Source organism: Nannospalax galili, unplaced genomic scaffold (genome assembly GCF_000622305.1).
Source record: "Nannospalax galili isolate Female #2095 unplaced genomic scaffold, S.galili_v1.0 scaffold1453, whole genome shotgun sequence".
NCBI classification, from domain to species: domain Eukaryota; kingdom Metazoa; phylum Chordata; class Mammalia; order Rodentia; family Spalacidae; genus Nannospalax; species Nannospalax galili.
In genome coordinates this window covers 74,106-83,935 of record NW_008332666.1, presented here as the reverse complement: position 1 = coordinate 83,935, position 9,830 = coordinate 74,106, and positions in this window count along the sequence as shown.

Below are 9,830 nucleotides of genomic sequence, written 5' to 3'. Positions count from 1 at the left end.
GTTTCTATTTCACTAATTTATGCCTTGAATTTTTTTCATTTCTTCTCTTCTGCTTGGCTTGGGTTTCATTTGTTCTTGCCTTTCCAGTGTCTTGAGTTGCAATGTTAAGTCATTTATTTGTGCTCTTTCTTATTTTTTAATGTAGGCACTTAAAGCTATAAATTTCCCTCTTAGAACTGCTTTTAGAGTATCCCAGAGGTTTTGTTGTGTTGTATTGTCCTTTTCATTGAATTCCAGGAATTCTTTTATTTTCTTCTTAATTTCTCACTTGACCCACTCACTCTTCAAGTGTGTTTTTTAGGTTCCATGAGTTTGTGTAGTTATTAGAGTTTCTTCCTGTGTTGATTTTAAGCTTTATTGAATTTTGTTCTGCTAGAATGTATGGAATTATTTCACTGTTTAAATTTTTGTTGAGGTTTGTTTTATGCTCCAGTATGTAGTCAATTTTTGAGAAAGTTCCATGGGGTCATGGGGTGTTGAATAAAAAGTGTATTCTTTGGTGCTTGGGTAGAATATTCGGGAGATGACTGTTAGGTCCATTTCATATATTGTGTCATTTAATTCAGCTATCTCTGTGTTTATTCTTTGTCTAGTTGACCTGTTTAATGGAGACATTTGGGTACTGAAGTCCCCTACTATTAATTGGTTGGGGTTAACCTGTGTCTTAAAAGTCCTATAGTTCCTGTAGTACTCTTTATATGAAGTTCGGTGCACCCAAATTTTGTGAATATATGTTCATGATTGTAATATCTTCTTGGTCAATTGTTCCTTTGATTAGAATGAAGTGACCCTCTTTATCTCTTCTGATTAATTTTAATTTGAAGTCTATTTTGTCAGATATGAGAATATCAACCCCTGCTTGTTTCTTAGTGCCATTTTCTTGAAATATTCTTTTCCATCTTTTCATCTTAAGGTACGGCATATCCTTGAAAGTGAGATGGGTCTCTTGCAGACAACAAAAAGGCGGATTTTGTTTCTTAATCCATTCAACTTGCCAGTGTCCTTTGACTAGGGAGTTCTGTCCATTGATATTTAAAGTTATTATTGGTTGCCATCATTTTGAATACTGTTTGCATTCTTTGTCTAATTTTGTGTATGAACAATCACAGCTTCATTTAGTTTCTTTCTGTTGCCCCTGGGATATAGTTGTTCCTTTCTCATTTCTCTGTATTGCTTCAAATAGTCTTTGAAGGGCTGCTTTTGTGGACATGTATTTTTTCAGGCTATTCATGTGGGGGGAAGGTTTTTCTTTGCCTTTCAGCTGTAATAGATGGTTTTGCTGGGTAAAGTATTCTGGGTTGGCATCTGTCGTCATTTAGACCTGGAAATAAATACCTTGGTCCAGGCTCTTCTGTCTTTCACAATTTCCATTGATAAGTCAGCTGTAATTCTGATGGGTTTTCCTTTATATGTGAATTTTTTTTCTTTTGCACCTTTCAGTATTCTCTCTTTGTTCTGTATATTTAGTGTTTTTCCTATGATATAACATCGGGAGTTTCTTTTGTGGTCCTGTCTATTTGGTGTTCTATGTACTTCTTGTATTTGTATGGGGTTATCATTCCTGAATTTTAGGAAATTCTCTTCTACAGTCATGTTTAAATTCTGGTCAATACAGTTAACCTCAAATTCTTCTCCTTCCTCTGTGCATATGATATATAGATTTGGTCTTTTCATGGTGTCCTCTATTGCCTGCAAATTCCATTTCTCTGTTTTTGTTTAATTTTTCATAATCTTTGCTTGAAGGATCCAGTTCTTCAACTTTATCCTCCACTGTTGATATTCTGTTTTCTATTTCCTTCATTCTAGTGGTGAGGCTTTCTCCTGTTGTTTCAAGATAGTTTATTCAGTTTGTTGCTTCCTTCTTGATTTCAGCCTGAGTTTTCAATGTTTCTCTTTTGTGAATTCATTCAGAAGTTTATCCCTACCTTCTTTTAGTTCTTTGATTTGTTTGTTTGTGTGTTCTTTAAATTCATTGAATTCCTTCATCATGTTTATGATTGCTCTTTTTAATTCTGTGTCCTGGGTTATCACTAAGGGGTTCTTGTAGAACTCTTCTACAGGACTGGTGGAGTTTGGTAGTAACATACTGTTTTGGTTTTTCATTTTATTGTTTTTTCATTGTGATTTTGGCATGTGAATTTCTTTTGTTGTTTGTGATTCTGGTGTAAATACCAAGCCCCCTTTTCTTTAGTAGAAGTTTGCTTCTGCTTTTGTTATTGGTGTGCCTTAGTTGTTTTCTTATTGGGTATGTAGAGCTGGTTGGCCTAGGTTTCATGTTCTCTCAGGTTTTATTTTGGAAGGAACTGAAAGCTTCAGATCAGCTACTCAGGAGCTCCCACAGAGGCCCAAGTCAGGCTCCCATCAGGTAGACTTAGGCTTCCTTCTAATGTGTGGACCCCTACTACCAGTAATCAGAGTGCAATTTGGGAAGTTCCCTAACTTGCTTGTTTACTTTATGATCTTTCACCTTGACTCAAGGATTTGTGTTTTGCACACAAGTACCGAATTGTTCTGCCAAGTCAGGAGGAATGTGTTGATAATTTAGGGCAGATGGTTAAATGGTGGAATTCACAGCAAGTATTTGACTGTTCCTTGACACTCAGATAAAGGTGGGGAAAAAAGAGCTGTTGAAGCTAATTGAGTTAAGCAAACTGTGGCTATCTGATGTTCTACTGTACAAGAAGGCTGAGCTAAAATAAACCAGGGCTGCAGTCTCTACTGACAGTCCTCCCAAGTATCTTTCTCTGTCTCTTGTTTTTTCTTTCATCCTTACTCCCCCTTTCAGGTGCTGTTCGTCTTGGCCAACTGGTACCGGCAGCCCACAACTTTAATCCCAACAATCAGGAGGCAGAAGCTAGTGGCTCTCTGGGAAATCGATTCCAGCCTGTTCTCCATAGCAAGTTCCAGGCTAGCTGTGACTACATGGGGAGAATCTGTCTCAAAAAGATGAAGAATGGGGCTGGAGAGATGGCTCAGTGGTTGAGAGCACTGACTGATCTTTCAGAGGACCTGGGTTCAATTCCCAGCACCCACATGGCAGCTACAAACCGTCCTTCACTCCAGTTCCAGGGGAATGTGAAGCCCTCTTCTGACCTCCGCAGCATTTGCACGACACGGGTGCGCTCACATATGTGCAGGCTATACACTCATACACATAAAACAAAAACAATAAATAAAATATATAAAAAAGAAAATTTTAAAAAGGATGAAAAAGACAAAGAAGGTGAATACGAAGACAAAGATGAAGACAGAGAAGGAAGAGAATTAATTCCAGTAACAAATTTCATATGAAAGGTAATGTGACTAGTCTGAGATCCGGTAGGCTTTCTATATAGACCTCTAGAATTAATGAACTTATATGAACTTTGAGAGCTGTACATACATAATAGAATCTGTTAAAATTGGTCTTTTGACTTGCATTTTTCAGGGCATGAAATTTAGCTTTTATGAGAGAAGGTTCTTAATTTTTATTTGAACTTTGGTATTTTCTATTATCTTTAATAATGAAAATCAATCCAGACAGAGTTAGTCAATCAGATAACATTGCTGGATATAAATACAACATAGCATTTTGATCTGCAGAATGCGGCAGTGGACCATTCAAACTTACTAATCATAGCAATTTAGTAATGACTCATATGAAGAGCTTTTCAGGGACAGCTCAGTTGGTAAAGGGCTTGCCTAATGTGCATGAAACCATTGGTTCTAGACCCAGTAACATATATACTAAGCATGGTGGTGCAGACCTGCCATCTCAGATGGATCCAAAGTTCAAGGTCATTCTAGGTATAGGAATTAAGGTCAGGCTGTAATACATGAGACCTTTTCTCAAAAATTAAAATGTTTAGGTGGCTTAGCATTTAAGAGCATGGCTGCTTTTCTAGAGCACCTGGGTTTGCTTCCCAGAATACACAGAGCATTTAGCAGCTATTGGTAACTCCACTAGCAGGGAATCTGAGACTCTCTTCTGTCCTCTGCAGATACTGCATAACATGGTTGCACTTATATAAATTCAGGTAAAACACTCATATTCATAAAATTAAAAATATACACAAAACAATTTTAATGTTTTCACTATGATGCAAGGTCCTTGTCATGCACAGTGTTTATTTTAGAGCTGCTTTCAAAAAAATTGCCAGCTGTTTGGATGGAAGGCATGACAGATTCTCTCTGCCCCTACCCTCCTACAGAGCATGCATGGTCAACTATGTGGTGATTGGAGCGAGCTGGTGAATCCAAGCTTGAGAAGAAGGCACCTGTCCACAGCCTTGCCAGTCAGAGGACAGGTCCATACAACAAGAACCTTACTGGATCACACTCTCACAAGAAAGGGTAGCAAATTAAAATTAAGTTCCAAGTGAAAGGATGCTTAATGTATGCTAACTTCTTTAGGGTTGTTTTGTGACAACAAGGATGGTCATAAAATTAGCCCAAGTAAACATTCAGAGATAACTGATGTGTAAAATAACAAGTTAAGCTAAATTTTAGACTATAAAATACAGCTAATTGCCAGGCGTGGTGGCGCACGCCTGAAGTCCCAGCATTTAGGAGGCAGAGGCAGGCAGATCTCTGTGAGTTCAAGTCCAGCCTGGTCTACATAATGAGTTCCAGGACATCTGGGGCTACAGGGAGACCCTGTCTTAAAAAAAAAAAGATTTAAAAAAAATACAGCTAATTAAAAGGAAACCATAAAAGCAGACAATTCTCAGTGCATGAGCTGAGACTCAAAGTCATATTAAATTTGTTAAACTATAGAAATCAATAACTAAGCAATTTTCTTCACCAGAGTATTGATAGAATCTGAAAGGTCCTCACTGTGTTTTGAATCCTTCCAGAGGAGATGGATCTAAATTTAATCAATAAGCTCCTACAGAACTCTATGCCATGCTCATTTGGCCTCTGTGTCATCTTTAGTGAAACTCCCAAAGCATTAAACCAAGCAAGAATATTCTCATAAAAATCTGGGTCAATGGGCTGGAGTGGTTAAGGGTACTGGTTGCTCTTGCAGAGGACATGGGTTTGAATCCAAACACCTACATAGAGGCTAACAGTTGTCTGTAACTCCAATGCCAGGGAATCTGACACCCCCTTCTGTCCTCCATGGGCACTACATGAGGTGTGAAACACTCATACATGTAAAAAATATAAATATTTAAATAAAAAATACATAAAGATAATACGTTTACTACATTTTCTACTTTTTAAAATTGTACCCCAGGAAATCTCCCATGGGAGGCAGAGGCAGGTAGATCTCTGTGAAATCCAGGCCAGCCTAGTCTACATAGCAAGTTCCAAGCCAACCATGGCTACATAGTGAGATCTTATCTCAAAAACAAAACAATTTTTAAGGTCAATGAAAAAGTGAATCAATAACTATAAAAGCAGTATATGAAGTTGGATAAAGATTTGTGGGGATCCTGGAGAGAGTTTGAAGGGGGGTGGTGATGGGTGAATGGATTCAAGACATATTGTATTGCATGAAACTTTCAAAGAATAAACTGGTTTCTCCCTCTTATGTGTAGAATTTCAGGACAAAATCTATTAAGAATTCAAAAATCTGTGTGCTCTTTGGTTATACTAAATCAAATACTAAGGTCAAAAACAGAAGCTATTGGACTTGGGCAGTTAGTTACATCCTTCCCATTCTAATAAAGTGTTATTTTTCACCATGTTTATATGGTCTTTTATTAGAACAACCGAACATTTGTTTCACATGAATAAATGATCTCAATAGAATTGGAAATAAATGTATTAACCATTATTCTCACCCTAATTAAAACAATCCCCCAACATTAGCTGAAGAACTAGTAGCTGATCAGTGCCGGGTTAGGGAGAGTTGATCTTTTTTTTCATTGAGCTTTTAAGCTTTCATACAATATTCCCCACTCACATCCAGACCCCCTCCCCAATCCAGGCCTCCTCCTCCCCCACAAAACCCTATGCACTCTGCCATATATACTGAGTCCTATTCATTCAGGTGTTTGTACCCAAAAGTACTTCAGTGTGATTATGTCCACTGGTGTCTAGTCAGCCCATCCAGTGGTTGTCTGTAAGTCATACTCTCCCTCACCCAGGGAAACACTCCAGATAGCCTGACTAGAGTCCAGTTGATGAACCTGCACTTATACACATGCAGGCAATACGCTCACACATAAAAGAAAAATTATAAATAAAATTTTTAAAAAGCTGTTCATTAAAGGGCCAGATAATGTGTGCATTATATATAATTCAAAGGAAATGACACTGATTTTTTTGACTGTTCAACAAATAAGTATTAGTTTTGCTGCTTTTTTCTGTTTTTCTGTCTGGTCTCTCATTTATTTTAACTGTTTTTATTGTTTATGCTTCCTGCCAATCTTGGTTTGCATTTCCTCTTCTTTTCCTAGTTCCTTTAGTTTATCTGTGTTATTGATATGCTTGTTCTTTCTTCTGGAGGCATTTACACTGTGAAATTCTTTGCTCTCGAGGTTTTCCCACATCCCACATTTTCAGCATGCTCTGTTTTCATTTTCATTTCTCTCAAGGCATTTTTAAAATTTGATTTTATTTCCACTTTGACACATGGCTGCACACTTTCATTCCAAGTGACTTCTGTAAATATTCCTCCAATGGAAAGCAAGTTTGGATTTGAGGGAGGAAAAAAAGCAACATTTTTCTGAATGTGAGCCACAAACTCCAGGGGAATTATGAGAGATTTTGAAATAATAAAAAAGTTTATTTTCTGGAAAAAAATGATAGTAAGAGAAGTGATTAAACTTTCCCTTCTGATATGACAAAAGTGTGATTATTTTCCCATGAAATATTAATACAATTTCTTTCTTAATATGCTTAAAAATTATCTACACATTTCATGTTATTTTTCAAAGATATTTATAATCATTTAAATCCTTAAAAAATTTATTTTTGTATTACTCCAAGAGGAGCAAGGAGAGGAGAGAAGGGTGGGTGGACATGATACACGTATGATATGTTCATGTATGTAAATGCCACAGTGAATCACATTGCAAATTGTGTTAGCTACAATAAATTCAAGTGTGGCAAATATGAAAAAATCAAAGATGATTCAAATGAAAAAATGGTCAGAGAGTCAAACGGTGTATAAAACATACCATTTACAGAAGGCTAACAGCAGAAAACTGTTCACTCTTGTTAGTTATCAGGGAAATGAACTCAACACTTCTAATACATAATATATCTACCAGAATGGTCAAACTAAAATAGCTAAAAGGAAATACTGTTGTGTTTAAGATCCATGTGTAATGGTAGTTTTACAAACTATAGGAATGAATGTAAATTAATGCAATATTTTGAAAGTTTTATAGCAATATCTGCTTAAGATGAATATACAGGCTGCAAACATTCTCATTTTTTATTTTATAAGGGTTCTGGTTTATTTCTTCATTGCTGTGACAAAATACCCTGACCACTACCAACTTGTGGAGGAAAGGGTTTATTTAGCTTACATATCCCAGGTCACAGTTCATCTGGGAGCCCAAGGTAGGAACTCAGGGCAGGAACCTCCAGGCAGGAGCTCGAGCACAGCCATAGAGGAATGCTGCTTACTGGCTTGCTCCCCTGGCCCCTGCTCAACTTTCTCTCTTATCCAACACAGGCCCACCTGCCCAGGGGTGGCACTACCCACAGTGGGCTGAGTCCTCCCACATCACTCAACAATCAAGAAAATGCCCCACGGACATGGTCATAGGCCAGTCCAATGGAGTCAATTCCCCAATTGAGTCTCCCTCAACCCAGGTGTGTCAAGCTGACACTAAAGCTATCCAGCACAATAAGTAAATTTATCCTACTGCCTTATTGAAATCCATGGTGGTCTGGTATACCATGAACAAACATTACTTATTTACCAAGATCCACTGGTAACCCCAGAGTTTGTTATCCAAAATAAAGAATAGTGGTTTACAATGAAAAAAGCTGTGTTTATTTCAAATTCCTGTATGTTGCTAGGTTCCTATGTAAGCATGTTACAGACATCATAAAATAACATAGATACCTTAGTACCATTGCATCTGATGCAGAGTCTTCTTCAGAGTCCTCTTTGAGCATGTGTCTTTCAAAATTGGAACTGGAGTTCCTGGTTCTTGGCTTATGAATAAACAGAAACCCTACAATACAAATGGTTGGCACATCACTGTCTCCCACTTTCTCAGACATTGTGCTCTGGTGGAGAACCACTTGCTTCCAAAGTGCTCCAAATCATCCCCAGTAGATAATGTGACCTCTCTCTGTAGTGATTAAGACAGGGCTACATATTCAAGTTTAGGTATACATACAGATGTGACAGTCACTTAAAGTGATATATTGACACCTACACAATGAAAATTATGAAGAGGCTGATTTACCTAATACAGAGACAATACTCATAATTCTGAGAAGAAAAGATAAAGCCATATACTAAGGATTGCATATTATACTGTATCAGTCATCCAAAAACTGGGGTTATAAACTGTGGCAAAAATGTCAGCATAATATTTATTACACAGATGACTATCAAGATAAATGTACTCTAGAAACTGACTGTGATGAAGGGGGACAGGAGGCAGTGCTCTCCAATGTTGTGACTCTCATACCCTGAGCCGATGCTCCTTGTATGTGCATATAGCCACTTGGCATTTTAAATATCTCTACTCTTATAATATGTGGCTTATGCCCCTGGTTTCTTTAAACTATGTTAATTATATAATCGTTATCACATGCTATTCTAATGGTCAACAAATACAATTTTTATTCTCAGTAATCAGTGTCAGTTTAAAGTCAGAATACAAAATAAAATCTGATATTTTTAATATATTCATTTTCCAATGTACATCACTTAGACAAAGGGATTAAGTTCCCTTGCAGAAGTTCAAATGATGAGATGGGGGCTGGAGAGATGGCTCAGTGGTTAAGAGCACTGGATGTTCTTGTAGAAGACTCAGGTTCAAAACCCAACACCAACATGGCAAATAACAACTGTCTGTAACTCCAATTCCAAGAGATCCAATGTTACCTTCTGACATTCCCGTACTGCACCACATGGGTGCACTAATACATGTGCAGACAATGTACTCATACCCATAAAATAATGTAAAACAAAATAATAAAATAAAATGATGAGGTAGAATATATTTGTTTACAGTGTATCAGGGTCTCCTTAAGGAGGCCAGGCCTTCTGCCCTTCTTCATTTAGTGGATTTAAAATCTCTGAATTGAAACAAATTTTGAAATTTATTGACAGGTCATTACTTTTTGTTTTGGTGGAAACCCAAATTTTGGTTACCAAACATGAGGAGTTTTTCTTCTATAAACATATTATTTTTACTGCTCAGAATTTTCCAGCCTAGAGGTACATTTCCATGAAGCAGATACCCAAACAAAAAATAGGAGTGTATCAATTTATTAGTTGTCTTAGTTTGATTCTTCATTGCTGTGACAAAACACTCTGACCAGTACCAACTTGGGGAGGAAAGGGTTTATTTGTCTTACATCTCCCAGGTCGCACGCAGTTCATCAGGGAGCCCAAGGTAGGAACTCAGGGCAGGAATCTGGAGGCAGGAGCTGGAGCACAGGCCATGGAGGAATGCTTCTTACAGGCTTGCTCTTTTGGCCCCTGCTCAGCCTGCTTTCTTATGCAACACAGGCCCACCTGCCCAGGGGTGGCACCACCCACAGTGGGCTGGGCCCTCCCACATCACTCATCAAGAAGATGCCCTTCAGACATGGCCACAGGCCAGTCCAATAGAGGCAATTTCCCAATTGAGGCTCCCTCAACCCAGGTGTGTCAAGTCGACACTAAAGCTATCCAGCACAATTGACCCCTTGTCAACTTGACACAC